The sequence below is a fragment of the Salmo salar genome, chromosome ssa15 (assembly GCF_905237065.1).
Source record: "Salmo salar chromosome ssa15, Ssal_v3.1, whole genome shotgun sequence".
Classification (NCBI taxonomy): Eukaryota; Metazoa; Chordata; class Actinopteri; order Salmoniformes; family Salmonidae; genus Salmo; species Salmo salar.
Genome location: NC_059456.1, coordinates 110145616 through 110170935, shown reverse-complemented (window position 1 = coordinate 110170935; position 25320 = coordinate 110145616). Strand labels below are relative to the sequence as shown.

Here is a 25320-nt window from a genome sequence, read left to right as displayed (position 1 = left end):
AAACATAATTTAGAGCCTCTGATACTGAGAGACTAAGCTAATGCTAAACTCGGCATGTGATATCTGTAGAATCTACTGGACTAAAGACTGACTGACCCCTAGATTCACTACTACTGTCAGGGTGAGGGGTCAAAGGGTGTGTAATGTTCTGTTGTATTATCCAGGTTGTCCAGACGTTGGAGGACCACCACCAGGAGGTGCTGTCCCTCTACAGGGACTTTGGTTTCTGCGGCCTGATCGCCCAGGACTCAGAGTTTGCCCTCTGCAACGTGCCCGCCTACTTCTCCTCACATGCCCTCAAACTGTCCTGGAACGGCAAGAACCTGACCACCCACCAGTACCTGCTCTCTGAAGCTGCCAGACAGCTGGGTCTGAAGACACAACACCTGCCCTGCTTCACTGCTCTGCTGGGTAGGTACCTACTTAACCAGAACTTGAAGCCTGGGGAAGTCCATGGTAGATAAATAGGTGTGGTAACCCGCTGTAAATCAGTAACGCCTCGCAACGCGTCAAACTAATGAAATGCCTTGCTTGGGCAGAACTCCAGAGGGGCTCATCAGATTATTATAGTTGATATTGCTGGAGGATAGCTAGGAAATTGTCGATTTTTAAAGTCCCATCAAAATATGCCGATCGATGTATGCTGATTGTGTATAGAACACACTGGTGGATAAACACAATGTGGTTTTTCCTTAAGGTATTTAAACATTTTCTGCAATGTTACAAATTAGCATACGGAATAACTCAATGCAAATTGTGTCCGGTCTAAAAACAGTGACGAACATAACACGCAGCACCAACGGGCATGTGGGGGGGGGAGAGTAGGGCTGCCACGGGGAGCATATTACCGCCACGGGGACCATATTACCGCCACGGGGACCATATTACCGCCACGGGGACCATATTACCGCCACACCAGTGGTCACGAGTCATGATGGCAGTCAAATCCCACGTGACCGTTTAGTCACTGTAGTTAGTCTTCTCCCAGCTCTGGTGCTGCTGATGGTCATTAGTAGCACACCAAACCTGCTAGCTACCTGGTACTCAGCACTCTGTTGTCTATTGCTAACCTCTCTGGGCTAGGTGGGACGTGACCGTCCCACATTATTCAACAGCCAGTGATATATAGCATGGCGCAAAATAAAAAACAGCAAAAATATCATAATTTCAATTTCTCAAACATACGACTATTTTACACCATTTTAAAGATAAACTTCTCGTTAATCCAACCACAGTGTCCGATTTCAAAAAGGCTTTACGGCGAAAGCAAAACATTTAGATTATGTTAGGAGAGTACATAGACAAAAATAACCACACAGCCATTTTCCATGCAAGGACATGTGTCACAAAAACCCAAAACACAGCTAAATGAAGCACTAACCTTTTGACGGTCTTCATCAGATGACACTCCTAGGACATCATGTTACACATACATGTATGTTTTGTTTGATAAAGTTCATATTTATATCCAAAAACAGCATTTTACATTGGCGCGTGATGTTCCCACCAAACCTCCCGGTGAATGTGCACACCAATTTACAAAAATACTCATCATAAACGTTGACAAAATACATGACAATTATTTAAAGAATTATAGATACAGAACTCCTTATGCAGCCGCTGTGTCAGATTTTAAAATAGCTTTACGGAGAAAGCACATTTTTCAATATTCTGAGTACATAGCTCAGCCATCAAAGCAAGCTATACAGACACCCGCCAAGTGGTCAACTAAACTCAGAATTAGTATTATAAATATTCTCTTACCTTTGCTGATCTTCGTCAGAATGCACTCCCAGGACTGCTACTTCCACAAGAAATGTTGTTTTTGTTCGAATAATCCATATTTATGTCCAAATACCGCCGTTTTGTTCGTGCGTTCAGAGCACTATCCAAAGGCATAACGCGCGAGCGTGGTACCAGAGACGGTCTAAATGTTCCATTACCGTTCTTAGAAGCATGTCAAACGCTGTTTACAATCAATCTTTATGGTATTTTTAACGTAAAATTGCGATAATATTCCAACCGGACAATAGCATATTCATTCAAGAAGAAAAACGAAGGAACGGCGTGCTCGCGGGATCGCGCATATCCAATCTCTTTGTCCCCAGGCAGTCCACTGATTGACTGAGCTACTATACTCTGCCCAGTGATAGAATGCTAAAAGAACTTTCTGAAGGCTGTTGACAGCCAATGGAAGCCTTAGGAAGTGCAACGTGACCCCACAGACACTAGTTTCGATAGAGAATCAAAAGAACTACAATTCTCAGACTTTCCACTTCCTGGTTGGATTTTTCTCAGGTTTTTGCCTGCCATATGAGTTCTGTTATACTCACAGACATCATTCAAACAGTTTTAGAAACGTCAGAGTATTCTAGTTTCTGGGCCAGAGTAGTAACCAGTTTAATTTGGGCACGCTTTTCATCCGAAATCGAAAATACTGCCCCCTATACCTTGACAGGTTAACTGCCTGGTACTCAGCACTCTGTTGTCCCTGTAATCATTCTGACATCAATACAAATGTAATTTAAAATCTAATCAAACACTTCATGAGAGCCCATGATCTCATGTTGGGCAATATTTCTATAGGCTATGCAATTGTGTGAGGAAAACGGAGTGATGGCCTCTATTAAAAAGCGGAGGATCCCATCAGCTTTCTATAGGCCAGACCTACTATTTATTTCTAAACGTTTCTAATATTAAGCACATTGCTTCTCTTTACAACAGGATGCCATGAAAATGAACCAAGGGAAAAGCGTCCTCCATTCGCTAGTTAAGTGCATAGATGACATGTGTTTCCGCTGCCCCTGTTTTGATACAGGTGAATGATAATGGTCCATTCTAAACCAAAACTAATGTCACAAATGTATTATTTAGTTCATGTAAAGACCAGATTAAATCAATAGTCTGATGGGTGACTATTATATATTATCACTTGTGAATGATGCCCAGTATAAGGGAAGAAATGCCTTTGATTTGTGACTTTTCAAATCATAGTCGTACACCTCATGTAGCCCAACCCATAGTCCTATATGTTTTAATAAGGTTAGTAGCCCATAGTCCTATATGTTTAATAAGGTTAGTAGCCCATAGTCCTATATGTTTAATAAGGTTAGTAGTCCATAGTCCTATATGTTTTAATAAGGTTAGTAGTCCATAGTCCTATATGTTTTAATAAGGTTAGTAGCCCATAGTCCTATATGTTTTAATAAGGTTAGTAGCCCATAGTCCTATATGTTTAATAAGGTTAGTAGCCCATAGTCCTATATGTTTTAATAAGGTTAGTAGCCCATAGTCCTATATGTTTTAATAAGGTTAGTAGTCCATAGTCCTATATGTTTTAATAAGGTTAGTAGCCCATAGTCCTATATGTTTAATAAGGTTAGTAGCCCATAGTCCTATATGTTTTAATAAGGTTAGTAGCCCATAGTCCTATATGTTTTAATAAGGTTAGTAGCCCATAGTCCTATATGTTTTAATAAGGTTAGTAGCCCATAGTCCTATATGTTTTAATAAGGTTAGTAGCCCATAGTCCTATATGTTTTAATAAGGTTAGTAGCCCATAGTCCTATATGTTTTAATAAGGTTAGTAGCCCATAGTCCTATATGTTTTAATAAGGTTAGTAGTCCATAGTCCTATATGTTTTAATAAGGTTAGTAGCCCATAGTCCTATATGTTTAATAAGGTTAGTAGCCCATAGTCCTATATGTTTTAATAAGGTTAGTAGCCCATAGTCCTATATGTTTAATAAGGTTAGTAGCCCATAGTCCTATATGTTTTAATAAGGTTAGTAGTCCATAGTCCTATATGTTTAATAAGGTTAGTAGCCCATAGTCCTATATGTTTTAATAAGGTTAGTAGCCCATAGTCCTATATGTTTAATAAGGTTAGTAGCCCATAGTCCTATATGTTTTAATAAGGTTAGTAGCCCATAGTCCTATATGTTTTAATAAGGTTAGTAGCCCATAGTCCTATATGTTTTAATAAGGTTAGTAGCCCATAGTCCTATATGTTTTAATAAGGTTAGTAGCCCATAGTCCTATATGTTTTAATAAGGTTAGTAGCCCATAGTCCTATATGTTTTAATAAGGTTTGTAGCACATTAATCTGCTTTACAAGGGGTGTAGAGCCTAACTGGCATATTTAAGCAGCGCGTGAGTTTCCAGTTTGGGGAAGATCATTTTCACCATAAAAATGCACCTTTTATAATAAAAGCATTATGTGCATAATCGCATTTGCGGTCACTTTTGATAATGGTGTTTTCCGCTAATGGAACATTCTCGCTTATAGCCTACTGCCATGTGCACATTGCTGCACTTATAATGTGAAGAAATAGCCAAATAATTTATCAACATTGTAAGCTAAACTTTCTGATCTGTTGTCAGGCTTATTGCTTAAAACAGGTTTTTTGATGCAAGTAGTTGGGATCTATCGCATCCCACAACTCTCCCAGACTAGGTTTGGAATAAATATTTCATGCACAGAATAGAATAGGTCAACTTTTGTGCTATGGGGGATAGTAGATTGACATAGGCAAGTGCTTTTGCTGTTCGTTAGGCCTACTCCCTGGATGGATTTTCCTCAGGTTTTTGCCTGCCATATCAGTTCTGTTATACTCACAGACATTATTTTAACAGTTTTGGAAACTTTAGAGTGTGTTCTATCCAAATCTTCTATCCAAATGATATGCATATCCTAGCTTCTGGGCCTGAGTAACAGGCAGTTTACTTTGGGCACGTCGTTCATCCGAATTTCCTATTACTGCCCCGTCACTAAAAAGCTAAATGTGATGCGCAACCCCAAATCTAAAAAAACGTTTTTATAGTTTACTCTGTTATCTACTTGAGTCATCTTTCTCCCTCTCCTCTGCTTCCCACACCAAGCCCTCCCCCCCAGTCACAAATAGAGAGTTGAAACCACTCGCCAGATAGGAAGAGGATCTCTCAACGGTTGGTGTGAGAGGCAGGGGGAGGGGCTTGGCGTGAGAGGCGGGGGGGAGGGGCTTGGCGTGAGAGGCGGGGGAGGGGCTTGGCGTGAGAGGCGGGGGGAGGGGCTTGGTGTGTGTAAACCATAGAGGAAGAGGCAAAGATAAAATGTGTCCAAAATAAGGCCAATGCGTTTCTCTGGGTTTATTTAGGACCTCAGCTTGTCGCCTGCCTTCCTGCCTTTGGGACGACTCCTATTGTTATGGCGGAGTCGTGCATCTCTGGTGTAAATGGGAAAATGCACACAGCACGGAGGAGCGAAGGAGACGAGACCAAAAATACAAACACGAGAACAAGCTGACAAACCTTCATTAAAACCTTGGTTCTTGCTGTAAGGCTGCACACACCGCTGGGCTTTCTCCATCCCTCTTTTTCTTTCCCCCCAACAGGCAACCATATTCTCCCTGATGAGGATCTGGCTGCCTTCCACTGGAGCCTTTTAGGACCAGAACACCCCCTGGCCTCACTCAAGGTATAACCTCTAACCTTTTAGGACCAGAACACCCCCTGGCCTCACTCAAGGTATAACCTCTGACCTTTAATCCTGACGATATCTTCTATTTACCTCTAAACCATAACATTAAGCTATAGCCCTGCGGTCTGGCCCATCATCTATAACCTCTGACCTTTAATCCTGACGATATCTTCTATTTACATCTAAACCATAACATTAAGCTATACTCCTGCTGTCATCTATAACCTCTGACCTTTAATCCTGACGATATCTTCTATTTACCTCTAAACCATAACATTAAGCTATACTCCTGCTGTCATCTATAACCTCTGACCTTTAATCCTGACGATATCTTCTATTTACATCTAAACCATAACATTAAGCTATACCCCTGCTGTCATCTATAACCTCTGACCTTTAATCCTGACGATATCTTCTATTTACCTCTAAACCATAACATTAAGCTATACCCCTGCTGTCTGGCCCATCATCTATAACCTCTGACCTCTAGGTGCGTGCCCACCAGTTGGTGCTGCCTCCCTGTGAGGTGGTTATCAAGGCGGTGTCTGACCCCTAACCTCTGACCTCTAGGTGCGTGCCCACCAGTTGGTGCTGCCTCCCTGTGAGGTGGTTATCAAGGCGGTGTCTGACCCCTAACCTCTGACCTCTAGGTGCGTGCCCACCAGTTGGTGCTGCCTCCCTGTGAGGTGGTTATCAAGGCGGTGTCTGAGTATGTCTCCTCCATTAAAGACCTGGGGAACCTCGACGTTATCGCCAGAGACGTCTTCAAACAGTCACAGGTACACACACACACACACACACACACACACACCACTAGTTCTCTCTGTTCTCTCTCTCTCTCTGTTCTCTCTCTCTGTTCTCTCTCTCTCTCTGTTCTCTCTCTCTCTCTGTTCTCTCTCTCTCTCTGTTCTCTCTCTCTCTGTTCTCTCTCTCTCTGTTCTCTCTCTCTCTGTTCTCTCTCTCTCTCTGTCTCTCTCTCTCTCTGTTCTCTCTCTCTCTCTGTTCTCTCTCTCTCTCTGTTCTCTCTCTCTCTCTGTTCTCTCTCTCTCTGTTCTCTCTCTCTCTGTTCTCTCTCTCTCTGTTCTCTCTCTCTCTCTGTTCTCTCTCTCTCTGTTCTCTCTCTCTCTCTGTTCTCTCTCTCTCTCTGTTCTCTCTCTCTCTCTGTTCTCTCTCTCTCTCTGTTCTCTCTCTCTCTCTGTTCTCTCTCTCTCTGTTCTCTCTCTCTCTCTGTTCTCTCTCTCTCTGTTCTCTCTCTCTCTGTTCTCTCTCTCTGTTCTCTCTCTCTCTCTGTTCTCTCTCTCTCTCTGTTCTCTCTCTCTCTGTTCTCTCTCTGTTCTCTCTCTCTCTGTTCTCTCTCTCTCTGTTCTCTCTCTCTCTCTCTGTTCTCTCTCTCTCTCTGTTCTCTCTCTCTCTCTGTTCTCTCTCTCTCTCTGTTCTCTCTCTCTCTGTTCTCTCTCTCTCTGTTCTCTCTCTCTGTTCTCTCTCTGTTCTCTCTCTCTCTCTGTTCTCTCTCTCTCTGTTCTCTCTCTCTCTGTTCTCTCTCTCTCTCTCTCTCTCTCTTTCTCTCTCTCTCTCTGTTCTCTCTCTCTCTGTTCTCTCTCTCTCTCTGTTCTCTCTCTCTCTGTTCTCTCTCTCTGTTCTCTCTCTCTCTCTCTCTCTGTTCTCTCTCTCTCTCTGTTCTCTCTCTCTCTCTGTTTCTCTCTCTCTCTGTTCTCTCTCTCTCTCTGTTCTCTCTCTCTCTCTGTTCTCTCTCTCTCTCTGTTCTCTCTCTGTTCTCTCTCTCTCTGTTCTCTCTCTGTTCTCTCTCTCTCTCTGTTCTCTCTCTCTCTCTGTTCTCTCTCTCTCTGTTCTCTCTCTCTCTGTTCTCTCTCTCTCTGTTCTCTCTCTCTCTGTTCTCTCTCTCTCTGTTCTCTCTCTCTCTGTTCTCTCTCTCTCTCTGTTCTCTTTCTCTCTGTTCTCTCTCTCTCTGTTCTCTCTCTCTCTGTTCTCTCTCTCTCTCTGTTCTCTCTCTCTCTGTTCTCTCTCTCTCTGTTCTCTCTCTCTCTGTTCTCTCTCTCTCTCTGTTTCTCTCTCTCTCTCTGTTCTCTCTGTTCTCTCTCTCTCTGTTCTCTCTCTCTGTTCTCTCTCTCTCTGTTCTCTCTCTCTCTGTTCTCTCTCTCTCTGTTCTCTCTCTCTCTGTTCTCTCTCTCTCTGTTCTCTCTCTCTCTGTTCTCTCTCTCTCTCTGTTCTCTCTCTCTGTTCTCTCTCTCTCTGTTCTCTCTCTCTGTTCTCTCTCTCTCTGTTCTCTCTCTCTGTTCTCTCTCTCTCTGTTCTCTCTCTCTCTCTCTCTCTCTCTTTCTCTCTCTCTCTCTCTCTCTCTCTCTGTTCTCTCTCTCTCTCTGTTCTCTCTCTCTCTGTTCTCTCTGTTCTCTCTCTCTCTGTTCTCTCTGTTCTCTCTCTCTCTGTTCTCTCTCTTTCTGTTCTCTCTCTCTCTGTTCTCTCTCTCTGTTCTCTCTCTCTGTTCTCCCTCCTCTCTGTTCTCTCTCTCTGTTCTCTCTCTCTCCGCCCTCCTTCTCTCTTTCTGTTCTCTCTCTCTGTTCTCTCTCTCTCTGGACTTTAGTTTGGAGTGACAGTTGTCTTAACCCAATCAATGGTTTGATGTGTCACTGGCTCTGACCCTCCTAACTACGTAGGTAAATATGTGACTTGCCTGTTGCACAGCGTTTGGCGCAGGTGTTGGTAACTGCTTCTCCATGTTCAGAGCATGCGGGGCGGAAGACTTGGAGCGTAGTGGTGATGTCAGACCGTCTACTTAAGTAGCCAATAGAAAAAAAGCTTGTCTATCATGTTCATTGATTGGGTTAAGACGAACCGTCACTGCAAAACTAGCAGACCAAAGGAGACTCATTGTCTACGCCTCCCTCTAAACTCCGCCCTTCACGGAAAAATAATGGCATAACCCGTAAACGAAAAGACTCAGTGAAAGTAAAGAAACAGACGTCGAAAGCAAAGATACGAGTAGCGTAACCGAAAGGTTGTACATGAAGGCAAGAGCGTAGGCAAAAAGTATCCAATAGGATTGGTTGCTGGGAAAGTTGAACCGAAAACGATTTTTACATTCATTTTCAAAAAAATTGTTTAAATCATTTGTCATAGAGTTTTGCTCTCGCTTTAAAATGATTTGCTTACAAGTTTTGGGGTTTTGCTTATGTCTTATTTTTGTTTACAATTCTATACATTTTGCTTTCAATTGTTTGCTTTATGATTTCAACATCCAATATTTCATCCGTCCTCAAATATGTTTACCTTCTCAACTTTATTTTTCATGTTCACTATTTATTTTATTTTTAATTCAATACATATGGTGTGAAATTGACCCCATAGTGCTGCCTTGTTCATTGACCTGTCAAAGGCTTTCGACACTGTTGATGGGAGAAATGATCAACAGTGGGCCTGGGATTTACAGTGGCAAGAAACCCTCTAGGTCATAACAATAGACAAACAGTCTGTTTAAACTAATAACACACAAACTATTAGACGTTTTCATGTCTTTATTGAACACACCGTGTAAACATTGCAGGGTGGGAGAAGTATATGAACCCTTGGATTTAATAACTGGTTAACCCTCCTTTGGCAGCAATAACCTCAACCAAACGTTTTCTGTAGTTGCGGATCAGACCTGCACAACGGTCAGGAGGAATTTTGGACCATTCCTCTTTACAAAACTGTTTCAGTTTAGCAATTTCTTGGGAAGTCTGGTGTGAACTGCTCTCTTGAGGTCAGGCCACAGCATCTGAATCGGGTTGAGGTCAGGACTCTGACTGGGCCACTCCAGAAGGTGTATTTTCTTCTGTTGAAGCCATTCTGTTGTTGATTTACTTCTGTGTTTTGGGTCGTTGTCCTGTTGCATCACCCAACTTCTGTTGAGCTTTAATTGGAGGACAGAGAGCCTTACGTTCTCCTGCAAAATGTCTTGATAAACTTGGGAATTAATTTTTCTGTCGGTGATAGCAAGTTGTCCAGGCCCTGAGGCAACAATACAGCCACAAACCATGATGCTCCCTCCACCATACTTTACAGTTGGGATGAGGTTTTGATGTTGGTGTGCTGTGCCTTTTTCTCCACACATAGTGTTGTGTTTTCCTTCCAAACAACTCAACTGTAGTTTCATCTGTCCACAGAATATTTTGCCAGTAGCGCTGTGGAACATCCAGGTGCTCTTTTGTAAACTTCAGACTTGCAGCAATGTTTTTTTTGGACAGCAGTGGCTTCTTCCGTGGTGTCCTCCCATGAACACCCTTCCTGTTTAGTGTTTTACGTATCGTAGACTCGCCAACAGAGATGTTTGCATGTTCCAGAGATTTCTGTAAGTTTTTAGCTGCTCTAGGATTCTTCTTAACCTCATTGAGCATTCTGCGCTGTGCTCTTGCAGTCATCTTTGCAGGATGGCCACTCCTAGGGAGAGGAGCAACAGTGTTGAACTTTCTCCGTTTATAGACAATGTGTCTTACTGATGAACATCAAGGCTTTTAGAGATACTTTTGTAACCCTTTCCAGCTTTATGCAAGTCAACAATTGTTAATCTTAGGTCTTCTGCGATCTATTTTGTTCGAGGCATGGTTCACATCAGGCAATGCTTCATGTGAATAGCAAACTCAAATGTTGTGAGTGTTTTTTATAGGGCAGGGCAGCTCTAACCAACATCTCCAATCTCGTCTCATTGGTTGGACTCCAGGTTAGCTGATTCCTGACTCCAATTAGCTTTTGGAGAAGTCATTAGCCTAGGGGTTCACATACTTTTTCCAACCTACACTGTGAATGTTTAAATAATGTATTCAATATAGACAAGAAAAATACAATAATTTGTGTTTTATTAGTTTAAGCAGACTGTGTTTGTCTATTGTTGTGATTTAGATGAAGATCAGATCAAATTTTATGACCAATTTATTCAGAAATCCAGGTAATTTCAAAGGGTTCACAGCGACAGAACTCAGGCCATCTGGACAGATGGGGTTAAATCAGAATTTCTTGAGATTCAAAAAGGTGTTCCTCAGGGTTCGATTTTGGGTCCATTATCGTTCACCTTGTATATTAATGACAGGAAACACTGTTAATACTTGTAACGTTCATCTCTATGCAGATGACACAGGTTTGTATTCCTGTGCCGCCTCAGTGCAGCAGGCCGTTCGTGAACTTCAGCACAACTTTGATTCAATTCAGAAATCACTGACAGATCTTAAGTGTTAAATATAAGTAAAACCAAGCTCATGCTGTTCTCTAGGTCATGAAATGTTGACCCTGAGGACCTGCATATCTGTGCTATACATGGAACCCAATGTGAACATGTTTCTCAGTATCAGAACCTGGGTGTCTGGACTGATGACAAGTTGTCCTTCGCAACGCAAATAAAACATCTGACTAAGAAGCTAACGTCCAAGATAGTGAACGGGTTATTTCGATATGAAAAAACAATCTGCAGAGGTCACTGCTGTTAGATCTCAGGCTGTTAGATGGGCCGCTGGCCTCTCAGGCAGTTAGATGGACCGCTGGCCTCTCAGGCAGTTAGATGGACCGCTGGCCTCTCAGGCTGTTAGATGGGCCACTGGCCTCTCAGGCTGTTAGATGGACCGCTGGCCTCTCAGGCTGTTAGATGGACCGCTGGCCTCTCAGGCTGTTAGATGGACCGCTGGCCTCTCAGGCTGTTAGATGGGCCGCTGGCCTCTCAGGCTGTTAGATGGGCCGCTGGCCTCTCAGGCTGTTAGATGGACCGCTGGCCTCTCAGGCTGTTAGATGGGCCGCTGCCTCTCAGGCAGTTAGATGGGCCGCTGGCCTCTCAGGCTGTTAGATGGGCCGCTGGCCTCTCAGGCTGTTAGATGGGCCGCTGGCCTCTCAGGCTGTTAGATGGACCGCTGGCCTCTCAGGCTGTTAGATGGGTAGAATGGCCGCTGGCCTCTCAGGCTGTTAGACGGGTAGAATGGCCGCTGCCTCTCAGGCTGTTAGATGGGCCGCTGCCTCTCAGGCTGTTAGATGGGCCGCTGGCCTCTCAGGCTGTTAGATGGGCCGCTGGCCTCTCAGGCTGTTAGATGGGCCGCTGGCCTCTCAGGCTGTTAGATGGGCCGCTGCCTCTCAGGCTGTTAGATGGGCCGCTGCCTCTCAGGCAGTTAGATGGGCCGCTGGCCTCTCAGGCAGTTAGATGGGCCGCTGCCTCTCAGGCAGTTAGATGGGCCGCTGCCTCTCAGGCAGTTAGATGGGCCGCTGCCTCTCAGGCAGTTAGATGGGCCGCTGCCTCTCAGGCAGTTAGATGGGCCGCTGCCTCTCAGGCAGTTAGATGGGCCGCTGCCTCTCAGGCAGTTAGATGGGCCGCTGCCTCTCAGGCTGTTAGATGGGCCGCTGGCCTCTCAGGCTGTTAGACGGGTAGAATGGCCGCTGCCTCTCAGGCAGTTAGATGGGCCGCTGCCTCTCAGGCAGTTAGATGGGCCGCTGCCTCTCAGGCAGTTAGATGGGCCGCTGCCTCTCAGGCAGTTAGATGGGCCGCTGCCTCTCAGGCAGTTAGATGGGCCGCTGCCTCTCAGGCTGTTAGATGGGCCGCTGGCCTCTCAGGCTGTTAGACGGGTAGAATGGCCGCTGCCTCTCAGGCAGTTAGATGGGCCGCTGCCTCTCAGGCTGTTAGATGGGCCGCTGGCCTCTCAGGCAGTTAGACGGGTAGAATGGCCGCTGGCCTCTCAGGCTGTTAGATGGGCCGCTGCCTCTCAGGCAGTTAGATGGGCCGCTGCCTCTCAGGCAGTTAGATGGGCCGCTGCCTCTCAGGCTGTTAGATGGGCCGCTGCCTCTCAGGCTGTTAGATGGGCCGCTGCCTCTCAGGCTGTTAGATGGGCCGCTGCCTCTCAGGCAGTTAGATGGGCCGCTGCCTCTCAGGCAGTTAGATGGGCCGCTGCCTCTCAGGCAGTTAGATGGGCCGCTGCCTCTCAGGCTGTTAGATGGGCCGCTGCCTCTCAGGCTGTTAGATGGGCCGCTGCCTCTCAGGCTGTTAGATGGGCCGCTGCCTCTCAGGCTGTTAGATGGGCCGCTGCCTCTCAGGCTGTTAGATGGGCCGCTGCCTCTCAGGCAGTTAGATGGGCCGCTGGCCTCTCAGGCTGTTAGATGGGCCGCTGGCCTCTCAGGCTGTTAGATGGGCCGCTGCCTCTCAGGCTGTTAGATGGGCCGCTGCCTCTCAGGCTGTTAGATGGGCCGCTGCCTCTCAGGCAGTTAGATGGGCCGCTGCCTCTCAGGCAGTTAGATGGGCCGCTGCCTCTCAGGCTGTTAGATGGGCCGCTGGCCTCTCAGGCTGTTAGATGGGCCGCTGCCTCTCAGGCTGTTAGATGGGCCGCTGCCTCTCAGGCTGTTAGATGGGCCGCTGTCTCTCAGGCTGTTAGATGGGTAGATGGGCCGCTGCCTCTCAGGCTGTTAGATGGGCCGCTGCCTCTCAGGCTGTTAGATGGGCCGCTGCCTCTCAGGCAGTTTCCATTATTGATTGAGGACCTCTATGTAGTTGAATGGGATTGCTTTTATTAAATGTTAATTTTTTTTATAGTGCTGAATTATATTGTTTTATTCACGTGTGTTTTAATATTCTGTTTTTATTGTAATGTGTACAGGGCTCTCTTGTAAAATAGATGTTTCATCTCAATGTGACTCCCTGTTTAAATAAAGGTTTAATAAATATATTTTTCTCCCTCTAGTCTCGTATGGAGGACAAGGTGCAGCGTTTTAAGAGAGCTGTGGAGTATTTCTCAGCTGCCTCTAAACCCCGCCCACTCTCCATGGGAACCTCCCCCTACCTCTGTGAGTAACCCCGTAATTGGCGAAGGCCGCTGTCCGTCATACAGTATCTCTTGTAGTCAGTGACACAAGCACGATTGGCTAAAGCTTTTTCTTCACCTAGTAAATTAATCAAGTAATTTATTTCTCTGTGTGTGTAGTGCCAGGGTTTGGGCCGGCTCCGTTTGGTGGACCTCCTGGCCACATGGGGGCGATGCAGACTGTAAAGACCCAGGTAGGAGTCACATGTCTCTGATGTAGCTAGTTATTACCTCCTAAGCTTACTGTGGAAGGGTGGGGTTCATGTTGGCCTCCACATTTCTGTGGTATAGACTCAGCAGTACAGAAGCTGGCTCTCCTCTTGTATTGACTCAGCAGTACAGAAGCTGGTTCTCCTCTTGACTCAGCAGTACAGTAGCTGACTCTCTTGTATTGACTCAGCAGTACAGTAGCTGTCTCTCCTCTTGTATTGACTCAGCAGTACAGTAGCTGTCTCTCCTCTTGTATTGACACAGCAGTACAGTATCTTGCTCTCATCTTGTATTGACTCAGCAGTACAGTAGCTGGCTCTCCTCTTGAATTGACTCAGCAGTACAGAAGCTGGTTCTCCTCTTGACTCAGCAGTACAGTAGCTGACTCTCTTGTATTGACTCAGCAGTACAGTAGCTGTCTCTCCTCTTGTATTGACTCAGCAGTACAGTAGCTGTCTCTCCTCTTGTATTGACTCAGCAGTACAGTAGCTGGCTCTCCTCTTGTATTGACTCAGCAGTACAGTAGCTGGCTCTCCTCTTGTATTGACTCAGCAGTACAGTAGCTGTCTCTCCTCTTGACTCAGCAGTACAGTAGCTGTCTCTCCTCTTGACTCAGCAGTACAGTAGCTGTCTCTCCTCTTGACTCAGCAGTACAGTAGCTGTCTCTCCTCTTGACTCAGCAGTACAGTAGCTGTCTCTCCTCTTGTATTGACTCAGCAGTACAGTAGCTGTCTCTCCTCTTGTATTGACTCAGCAGTACAGTAGCTGTCTCTCCTCTCGTATTGACTCAGCAGTACAGTAGCTGTCTCTCCTCTTGACTCAGCAGTACAGTAGCTGGCTCTCCTCTTGACTCAGCAGTACAGTAGCTGGCTCTCCTCTTGACTCAGCAGTACAGTAGCTGGCTCTCCTCTTGACTCAGCAGTACAGTAGCTGGCTCTCCTCTTGACTCAGCAGTACAGTAGCTGGCTCTCCTCTTGACTCAGCAGTACAGAAGCTGGCTCTCCTCTTGTATTGACTCAGCAGTACAGAAGCTGGCTCTCCTCTTGTATTGACTCAGCAGTACAGAAGCTGGCTCTCCTCTTGTATTGACTCAGCAGTACAGAAGCTGGCTCTCATCTTGTATTGACTCAGCAGTACAGAAGCTGGCTCTCATCTTGTATTGACTCAGCAGTACAGAAGCTGGCTCTCATCTTGTATTGACTCAGCAGTACAGAAGCTGGCTCTCATCTTGTATTGGCTCAGCAGTACAGAAGCTGGCTCTCATCTTGTATTGGCTCAGCAGTACAGAAGCTGGCTCTCATCTTGTATTGGCTCAGCAGTACAGAAGCTGGCTCATCTTGTATTGGCTAAGCAGTACAGAAGCTGGCTCATCTTGTATTGACTCAGCAGTACAGAAGCTGGCTCATCTTGTATTGACTCAGCAGTACAGAAGCTGGCTCATCTTGTATTGACTCAGCAGTACAGAAGCTGGCTCATCTTGTATTGACTCAGCAGTACAGAAGCTGGCTCTCCTCTTGTATTGACTCAGCAGTACAGTTTCTGGCTCTCATCTTGTATTGGCTCAGCAGTACAGAAGCTGGCTCTCATCTTGTATTGACTCAGCAGTACAGAAGCTGGCTCTCCTCTTGTATTGGCTCAGCAGTACAGAAGCTGGCTCTCCTCTTGTATTGACTCAGCAGTACAGAAGCTGTCTCTCCTCTTGTATTGACTCAGCAGTACAGAAGCTGGCTCTCCTCTTGTATTGACTCAGCAGTACAGAAGCTGGCTCTCCTCTTGTATTGACTCAGCAGTACAGAAGCTGGCTCTCCTCTTGTATTGACTCAGCAGTACAGAAGCTGGCTCTCCTCTTGTATTGACTCAGCAGTACAGTAGCTGTCTCTCCTCTTGTATTGACTCAGCAGTACAGAAGCTGGCTCTCCTCTTGTATTGACTCAGCAGTACAGAAGCTGGCTCTCATCTTGTATTGACTCAGCAGTACAGAAGCTGGCTCTCATCTTGTATTGGCTCAGCAGTACAGAAGCTGGCTCTCCTCTTGTATTGACTCAGCAGTACAGTAGCTGGCTCTCCTCTTGTATTGACTCAGCAGTACAGAAGCTGGCTCTCCTCTTGTATTGACTCAGCAGTACAGTAGCTGGCTCTCGTCTTGTATTGACTCAGCAGTACAGTAGCTGGCTCTCGTCTTGTATTGACTCAGCAGTACAGAAGCTGTCTCTCGTCTTGTATTGACTCAGCAGTACAGTAGCTGTCTCTCCTCTTGTATTGACTCAGCAGTACAGAAGCTGTCTCTCTCTATTGACTCAGCAGTACAGAAGCTGGCTCTCCTGTATTGACTCAGCAGTACAGAAGCTGGCTCTCCTCTGTATTGACTCAGCAGTACAGAAGCTGGCTCTCCTCTGATTGACTCAGCAGTACAGAAGCTGGCTCTCCTCTTGACTCAGCAGTACAGAAGCTGGCTCTCGTCTATTGACTCAGCAGTACAGAAGCTGGCTCTCGTCTTGATTTACTCAGCAGTACAGAAGCTGGCTCTCCTCGTATTGACTCAGCAGTACAGAAGCTGGCTCTCCTCTTGTATTGACTCAGCAGTACAGAAGCTGGCTCTCATCTTGTATTGACTCAGCAGTACAGAAGCTGGCTCTCCTCTTGTATTGACTCAGCAGTACAGAAGCTGGCTCTCATCTTGTATTGACTCAGCAGTACAGAAGCTGGCTCTCATCTTGTATTGACTCAGCAGTACAGAAGCTGGCTCTCATCTTGTATTGACTCAGCAGTACAGAAGCTGGCTCTCCTCTTGTATTGACTCAGCAGTACAGAAGCTGGCTCTCCTCTTGTATTTACTCAGCAGTACAGAAGCTGGCTCTCCTCTTGTATTGACTCAGCAGTACAGAAGCTGGCTCTCCTCTTGTATTGACTCAGCAGTACAGAAGCTGGCTCTCATCTTGTATTGACTCAGCAGTACAGAAGCTGGCTCTCGTCTTGTATTGACTCAGCAGTACAGAAGCTGGCTCTCGTCTTGTATTGACTCAGCAGTACAGAAGCTGGCTCTCGTCTTGTATTGACTCAGCAGTACAGAAGCTGGCTCTCGTCTTGTATTGACTCAGCAGTACAGAAGCTGGCTCTCGTCTTGTATTGACTCAGCAGTACAGAAGCTGGCTCTCGTCTTGTATTGACTCAGCAGTACAGAAGCTGGCTCTCCTCTTGTATTGACTCAGCAGTACAGAAGCTGGCTCTCGTCTTGTATTGACTCAGCAGTACAGAAGCTGGCTCTCGTCTTGTATTGACTCAGCAGTACAGAAGCTGGCTCTCGTCTTGTATTGACTCAGCAGTACAGAAGCTGGCTCTCGTCTTGTATTGACTCAGCAGTACAGAAGCTGGCTCTCGTCTTGTATTGACTCAGCAGTACAGAAGCTGGCTCTCGTCTTGTATTGACTCAGCAGTACAGAAGCTGGCTCTCCTCTTGTATTGACTCAGCAGTACAGAAGCTGGCTCTCCTCTTGTATTGACTCAGCAGTACAGAAGCTGGCTCTCCTCTTGTATTGACTCAGCAGTACAGAAGCTGGCTCTCGTCTTGTATTCAGTTGAGTCTTGCTACCACTCAACCAGCAACAGTGGCTGTATTCCAGCTCGTTGTAGTTGTAACATCTCTCTGCTCCCAGTTCCCCCTCCAGGGTGTAAAGTCCCCCTATCAGAATGCTCCGTACGGACCAGGAAACACCTCTCTGTTCCAGAACCCCCCACCTCACCTGCAGGACTGCAACGATTCGCTGGCAGGGAAAATGGCCTTCACCGATTGGTCAGCTCCATATGACCAGGCAGGAAGTAGATTACCGAATCACCATGCGGCCGCTCCCTCTGGGCCCTCCCCCTCTCCTTCATCATCTTCTGATGGAGAAGAACCAAACGACAGCAGCAAGTAAGATACACACACACACACACACACACACACACACACACCACACACACCACACACACACACACACCCCACACACACACCACACACACACACCCCACACACACACCCCACACACACAACACACACACACACCACACACACCACACACACACACACACACAGTGATACAAACACACACTGATACACACGCACGGTGATACAAACACACTGATACACACTGATATGCACACATTGCTACACACAAACACACTGATACGCACACGCACATAAAACTGTAATCTTCTGTTTCCACGAGTTGTGGCTGAACGACGACATGGATAACGTACATCTGTCTCTGGTAAGACGAGGGGTGGTGGTCTGTGTCTGTCAATAACAGCTGGTGCATGAAATCAAATAGTAAGGAAGTCTCAAGGTTTTACTCACCTGAGGTAGAGTATCTCATGATAAGCCGTAGACCACACTATTTACCAAGAGAGTTTTCATCTATATTTTTCATAGCTGTCTTATTTCAAAATTCAAAAGGCACTCGCACATCCAAGCAATCCTTTTTTGCAGGTGCACGGTAACAGTTGAACAAGACGAATGGAAAAGGAAACCGCACACTGCTCTTGATAGTATCACTGATATTTAATAAACTTTACGTATCGGCCTCACGGCTTCGTCAAAAGCCTTCATCGCTGTCTTATTTACCACCACAGACCGATGCTGGCTCTAAGACCCCACTCAACCAGCTGTATACGGCCATAAGCAAACAGGAAAACGCTCATCCAGAGGCGGCGCTCCTAGTGGCCGGGGACTTTAATGCAGGGAAACTTAAAATCCGTTTTACCTCATTTCTACCAGCATGTTACATGTGCAACCAGAGAGAAAACAACTCTAGACATTTACTCCACAGACAGAGACGTGTACAAAGCTCTCCGCCGCCCTCCATTTGGAAAATCTGACCAAAATTCTATCCTCCTGATTCCTGCTAACAAGCAAAAACGAAAGCAGGAAGTACCAGTGACTCGCTCAGTACGGAAGTGGTCAGATGATGCAGATGCTAAGCTACAGGACTGATGGCATTGAGGAGTACACCACATCAGTCACTGGCTTCATCAATAAGTGCATTGAGGACGTCGTCCCCACAGTGACCGTACGTACATACCCCAACCAGAAGCCATGGACTACAGGCAACATCCGCACTGAGCTAAAGTTGCCGCTTTCAAGGGGCGGGACTCTAACCCGGACGCTTATAAGGAATCCCGCTATGCCCTCCGACAAACCACCAAACAGGCAAAGCCTCAATACAGGACTAAGATTGAATTCTACTGCACTGGCTCTGACGCTTGTCGGATGAGGCAGGGCTTGAAAAATATTACGGACTACAAAGCATAGCCGTGACCCTCACCCACTGATACACCCACTGATACACCCACTGATACACCCACTGATACACCCACTGATACACCCACTGGTACACCCACTGGTACACACACTGATACACCCACTGATACGCCCACTGATACAACCACTGATACTCCCTCACCCACTGATACACCCACTGATACAACCACTGATACACCCACTGATACAACCACTGATACACCCACTGATACACCCACTGATACACCCACTGATACACCCACTGATACACCCTCACCCACTGATACACCCACTGATACACCCTCACCCACTGATACACCCTCACCCACTGATACACCCACTGATACACCCACTGATACAACCACTGATACAACCACTGATACTCCCTCACCCACTGATACACCCACTGATACACCCTCACCCACTGATACTCCCTCACCCACTGATACACCCACTGATACTCCCTCACCCACTGATACACCCACTGATACACCCTCACCCACTGATACACCCACTGATACTCCCACACCCACTGATACTCCCTCACCCACTGATACACCCACTGATACGCCCACTGATACGCCCACTGATACACCCTCACACACTTATACGCCCACTGATACACCCACTGATACACCCACTGATACACCCTCACCCACTGATACACCCACTGATACACCCTCACCCACTGATACACCCACTGATACTCCCTCACCCACTGATACGCCCACTGATACGCCCACTGATACGCCCTCACACACTGATACACCCACTGATACTCCCTCACCCACTGATACACCCACTGATACACCCACTGATACACCCACTGATACAACTTCACCCACTGATACACCCACTGATACACCCTCACCCACTGATACACCCACTGATACGCCCTCACCACTGATACACCCTCACCTACTGATACGCCCACTGATACACCCACTGATACACCCTCACCCACTGATACACCCACTGATACACCTTCACCCACTGACACACCCACTGACACACCCACTGATACACCCACTGATACGCCCTCACCCACTGACACACCCACTGACACACCCACTGATACACCCACTGATACACCCTCACCCACTGATACACCCACTGACACACCCACTGACACACCCACTGATACGCCCTCACCTACTTATACACCCACTGATACTCCCACTGATACACCCACTGATACACCCACTGATACACCCTCACCCACTGATACACCCACTGACACACCCACTGATACACCCACTGATACGCCCTCACCTACTGATACGCCCACTGACACGCCCACTGATACACCCACTGACACACCCACTGATACACCCACTGATACGCCCTCACCTACTGATACGCCCACTGATACGCCCACTGATACGCCCACTGATACACCCTCACCCACTGATACACCCACTGATACGCCCACTGATACGCCCACTGATACACCCACTGATACACCCACTGATACACCCTCACCCACTGATACGCCCACTGATACGCCCACTGATACGCCCACTGATACACCCACTGATACACCCACTGATACGCCCACTGATACGCCCACTGATGCACCCTCACCCACTGATACGCCCACTGATACGCCCACTGGTGCACCCTCACCCACTGATACGCCCACTGATACGCCCACTGATGCGCCCACTGATACGCCCACTGATACCCCCACTGATACGCCCACTGATACGCCCACTGATACACCCTCACCCACTGATACGCCCACTGATACGCCCACTGATACGCCCACTGATACGCCCACTGATACGCCCACTGATACACCCACTGATACACCCACTAATATACCCACTGAGACACCCTCCCCCACTGATACGCCCACTGATACGCCCACTGATACGCCCACTGGTGCACCCACTGATACACCCACTGATACACCCTCACCCACTGATACGCCCACTGATACGCCCACTGATGCACCCTCGCCCACTGATACGCCCACTGGTGCACCCTCACCCACTGATACGCCCACTGATACGCCCACTGATGCGTCCACTGATGCGCCCACTGATACGCCCACTGATACGCCCACTGATACGCCCACTGGTGCACCCTCACCCACTGATGCGCCCACTGATGCGCCCACTGATGCGCCCACTGATACGCCCACTCATACGCCCACTGGTGCACCCTCACCCACTGATACGCCCACTGATACACCCACTGATACGCCCACTGGTGCACCCTCGCCCACTGATGCGCCCACTGATACGCCCACTGATACGCCCACTGATACGCCCACTGATGCGCCCACTGATACGCCCACTGATACGCCCACTGATACGCCCACTGATACGCCCACTGGTGCACCCTCACCCACTGATACGCCCACTGATACACCCACTGATACGCCCACTGGTGCACCCTCGCCCACTGATGCGCCCACTGATGCGCCCACTGATGCGCCCACTGATGCGCCCACTGATACGCCCATTGATACGCCCACTGATACACCCTCACCCACTGATACTCCCATTGATACGCCCACTGATACGCCCACTGATACACCCACTGATACACCCACTGATACACCCTCACCCACTGATACGCCCACTGATACGCCCACTGATACGCCCACTGATACGCCCACTGATGCACCCTCACCCACTGATACGCCCACTGATACGCCCACTGGTGCACCCTCACCCACTGATACGCCCACTGATACGCCCACTGATACGCCCACTGATACGCCCACTGATACGCCCACTGATACTCCACTGATACGCCCACTGATACGCCCACTGATACACCCACTGATACACCCACTGATACACCCTCACCCACTGATACGCCCACTGATACGCCCACTGATACGCCCACTGATACGCCCACTGATACACCCACTGATACACCCACTAATACACCCACTGAGACACCCTCCCCCACTGATACGCCCACTGATACGCCCACTGATACGCCCACTGGTGCACCCACTGATACACCCACTGATACACCCTCACCCACTGATACGCCCACTGATACGCCCACTGATGCACCCTCACCCACTGATACGCCCACTGGTGCACCCTCACCCACTGATACGCCCACTGATACGCCCACTGATGCGCCCACTGATGCGCCCACTGATACGCCCACTGATACGCCCACTGATACGCCCACTCATACGCCCACTGGTGCACCCTCACCCACTGATGCGCCCACTGATGCGCCCACTGATACGCCCACTCATACGCCCACTGGTGCACCCTCACCCACTGATACGCCCACTGATACACCCACTGATACGCCCACTGGTGCACCCTCGCCCACTGATGCGCCCACTGATGCGCCCACTGATGCGCCCACTGATGCGCCCACTGATGCGCCCACTGATACGCCCACTGATACGCCCACTCATACGCCCACTCATACGCCCACTGGTGCACCCTCACCCACTGATACGCCCACTGATACACCCACTGATACGCCCACTGGTGCACCCTCGCCCACTGATGCGCCCACTGATGCGCCCACTGATGCGCCCACTGATGCGCCCACTGATGCGCCCACTGATACGCCCATTGATACGCCCACTGGTGCACCCTCACCCACTGATACGCCCACTGATACGCCCACTGGTGCACCCTCACCCACTGATACACCCACTGACACGCCCACTGATACGCCCACTGATACGCCCACTGATACACCCACTGGTGCACCCTCGCCCACTGATACGCCCACTGATACGCCCACTGGTGCACCCTCACCCACTGATACGCCCACTGGTGCACCCTCACCCACTGATACGCCCACTGATACGCCCACTGATACGCCCACTGGTGCACCCTCACCCACTGATACGCCCACTGATACGCCCACTGATACGCCCACTGATACGCCCACTGATACACCCTCACCCACTGATACACCCACTGATACACCCACTGATACACCCTCACCCACTGATACGCCCACTGATACGCCCACTGATGCGCCCACTGATGCGCCCACTGATGCGCCCGCTGATATACCCACTGATACACCCTCACCCACTGATACGCCCACTGATACGCCCACTGGTGGACCCTCACCCACTGATACGCCCACTGATACACCCACTGTTACGCCCACTGATACGCCCATTGATACACCCACTGATACGCCCACTGGTGCACCCACTGATGCGCCCACTGATGCGCCCGCTGATATACCCACTGATACACCCTCACCCACTGATACACCCTCACCTACTGATACGCCCACTGATACACCCACTGATACACCCTCACCCACTGATACACCCACTGATACACCCACTGATACACCCTCACCCACTGATACACCCACTGATACACCCACTGATACACCCACTGATACACCCTCACCCACTGATACACCCACTGATACACCCACTGATACTCCCACTGATACTCCCACTGATACACCCTCACCTACTGATACGCCCACTGATACACCCACTGACACACCCTCACCCACTGACACACCCACTGACACACCCACTGACACACCCACTGATACACCCACTGATACTCCCTCACCTACTGATACACCCACTGATACTCCCTCACCCACTGATACTCCCACTGATACTCCCACTGATACACCCACTGATACACCCTCACACACTGATACACCCTCACCCACTGATACACCCACTGATACTCCCACTGATACTCCCACTGATACACCCACTGATACACCCTCACCCACTGATACACCCTCACCCACTGATACACCCACTGATACTCCCACTGATACTCCCACTGATACACACACTGATACACCCTCACCCACTGACACACCCACTGACACACCCACTGATACACCCACTGACACGCCCTCACCTACTGATACGCCCACTGATACGCCCACTGATACGCCCACTGATACACCCACTGACACACCCACTGACACACCCACTGATACACCCACTGATACGCCCTCAGCTACTGATACGCCCACTGATACGCCCACTGATACGCCCACTGATACACCCTCACCCACTGATACTCCCACTGATACTCCCACTGATACGCCCACTGATACGCCCACTGATACGCCCTCACCCACTGATACGCCCACTGATACGCCCACTGGTGCACCCTCGCCCACTGATACGCCCACTGATACGCCCACTGGTGCACCCACTGATGCGCCCACTGATACTCCCACTGATACGCCCACTGATACGCCCACTGATACGCCCACTGGTGCACCCTCACCCACTGATACGCCCACTGGTGCACCCACTGATACACCCACTGATACACCCTCACCCACTGATACGCCCACTGATACGCCCACTGGTGCACCCTCGCCCACTGATACGCCCACTGATACGCCCACTGGTGCACCCACTGATGCGCCCACTGATACGCCCACTGATACGCCCACTGATACGCCCACTGATACGCCCACTGGTGCACCCTCACCCACTGATACGCCCACTGATACGCCCACTGATACGCCCACTGATACGCCCACTGGTGCACCCTCACCCACTGATACGCCCACTGATACACCCACTGATACGCCCACTGGTGTACCCTGCGCCCACTGATGCGCCCACTGATACGCCCACTGATACGCCCATTGGTGCACCCTCACCCACTGATACACCCACTGATACACCCTCACCCTCTGATACACCCACTGACACGCCCACTGATACGCCCACTGATACACCCACTGATACGCCCACTGGTGCACCCTCACCCACTGATACGCCCACTGATACGCCCACTGATACGCCCACTGATACGCCCACTGGTGCACCCTCACCCACTGATACGCCCACTGGTGCACCCTCACCCACTGATACGCCCACTGATACGCCCACTGGTGCACCCTCACCCACTGATACGCCCACTGATACGCCCACCAATACGCCCACTGATACACCCACTGATACGCCCACTGGTGCACCCTCACCCACTGATACGCCCACTGATACGCCCACTGGTACGCCCACTGGTACACCCACTGATACACCCACTGATACGCCCACTGGTGCACCCTCACCCACTGATATGCCCACTGATACGCCCACTGATACGCCCTCTGATACGCCCTCTGATACGCCCACTGATACACCCACTGATACGCCCACTGGTGCACCCTCACCCACTGATACGCCCACTGATACGCCCACCAATACGCCCACTGATACACCCACTGATACGCCCACTGGTGCACCCTCACCCACTGATACGCCCACTGATACGCCCACTGATACGCCCACTGATACACCCACTGATACGCCCACTGATACGCCCACTGATACGCCCACTGGTACACCCACTGATACACCCACTGATACGCCCACTGGTGCACCCTCACCCACTGAAAGGCCCACTGATACGCCCACTGATACGCCCTCACCCTCTGATACGCCCACTGATACGCCCACTGCTACGCCCACTGCTACGCCCACTGACACACCCACTGATACACCCACTGATACACCCACTGGTGCGTTGATATTTAGGCCTTTTTATAAAATGTATGTAGTTCTGTTGTCTATTAATGTCCTGTATTGTCATGTGTTGGTGTTCTGT

General features: G+C 49.0%; 1 pseudogene; it reads left to right on the top strand.

Moving 5' to 3' along the window:
• LOC106573003 (constitutive coactivator of PPAR-gamma-like protein 2) overlaps positions 1–25320 on the top strand; it is a 76693-nt pseudogene that overhangs the window by 20964 nt on the left and 30409 nt on the right.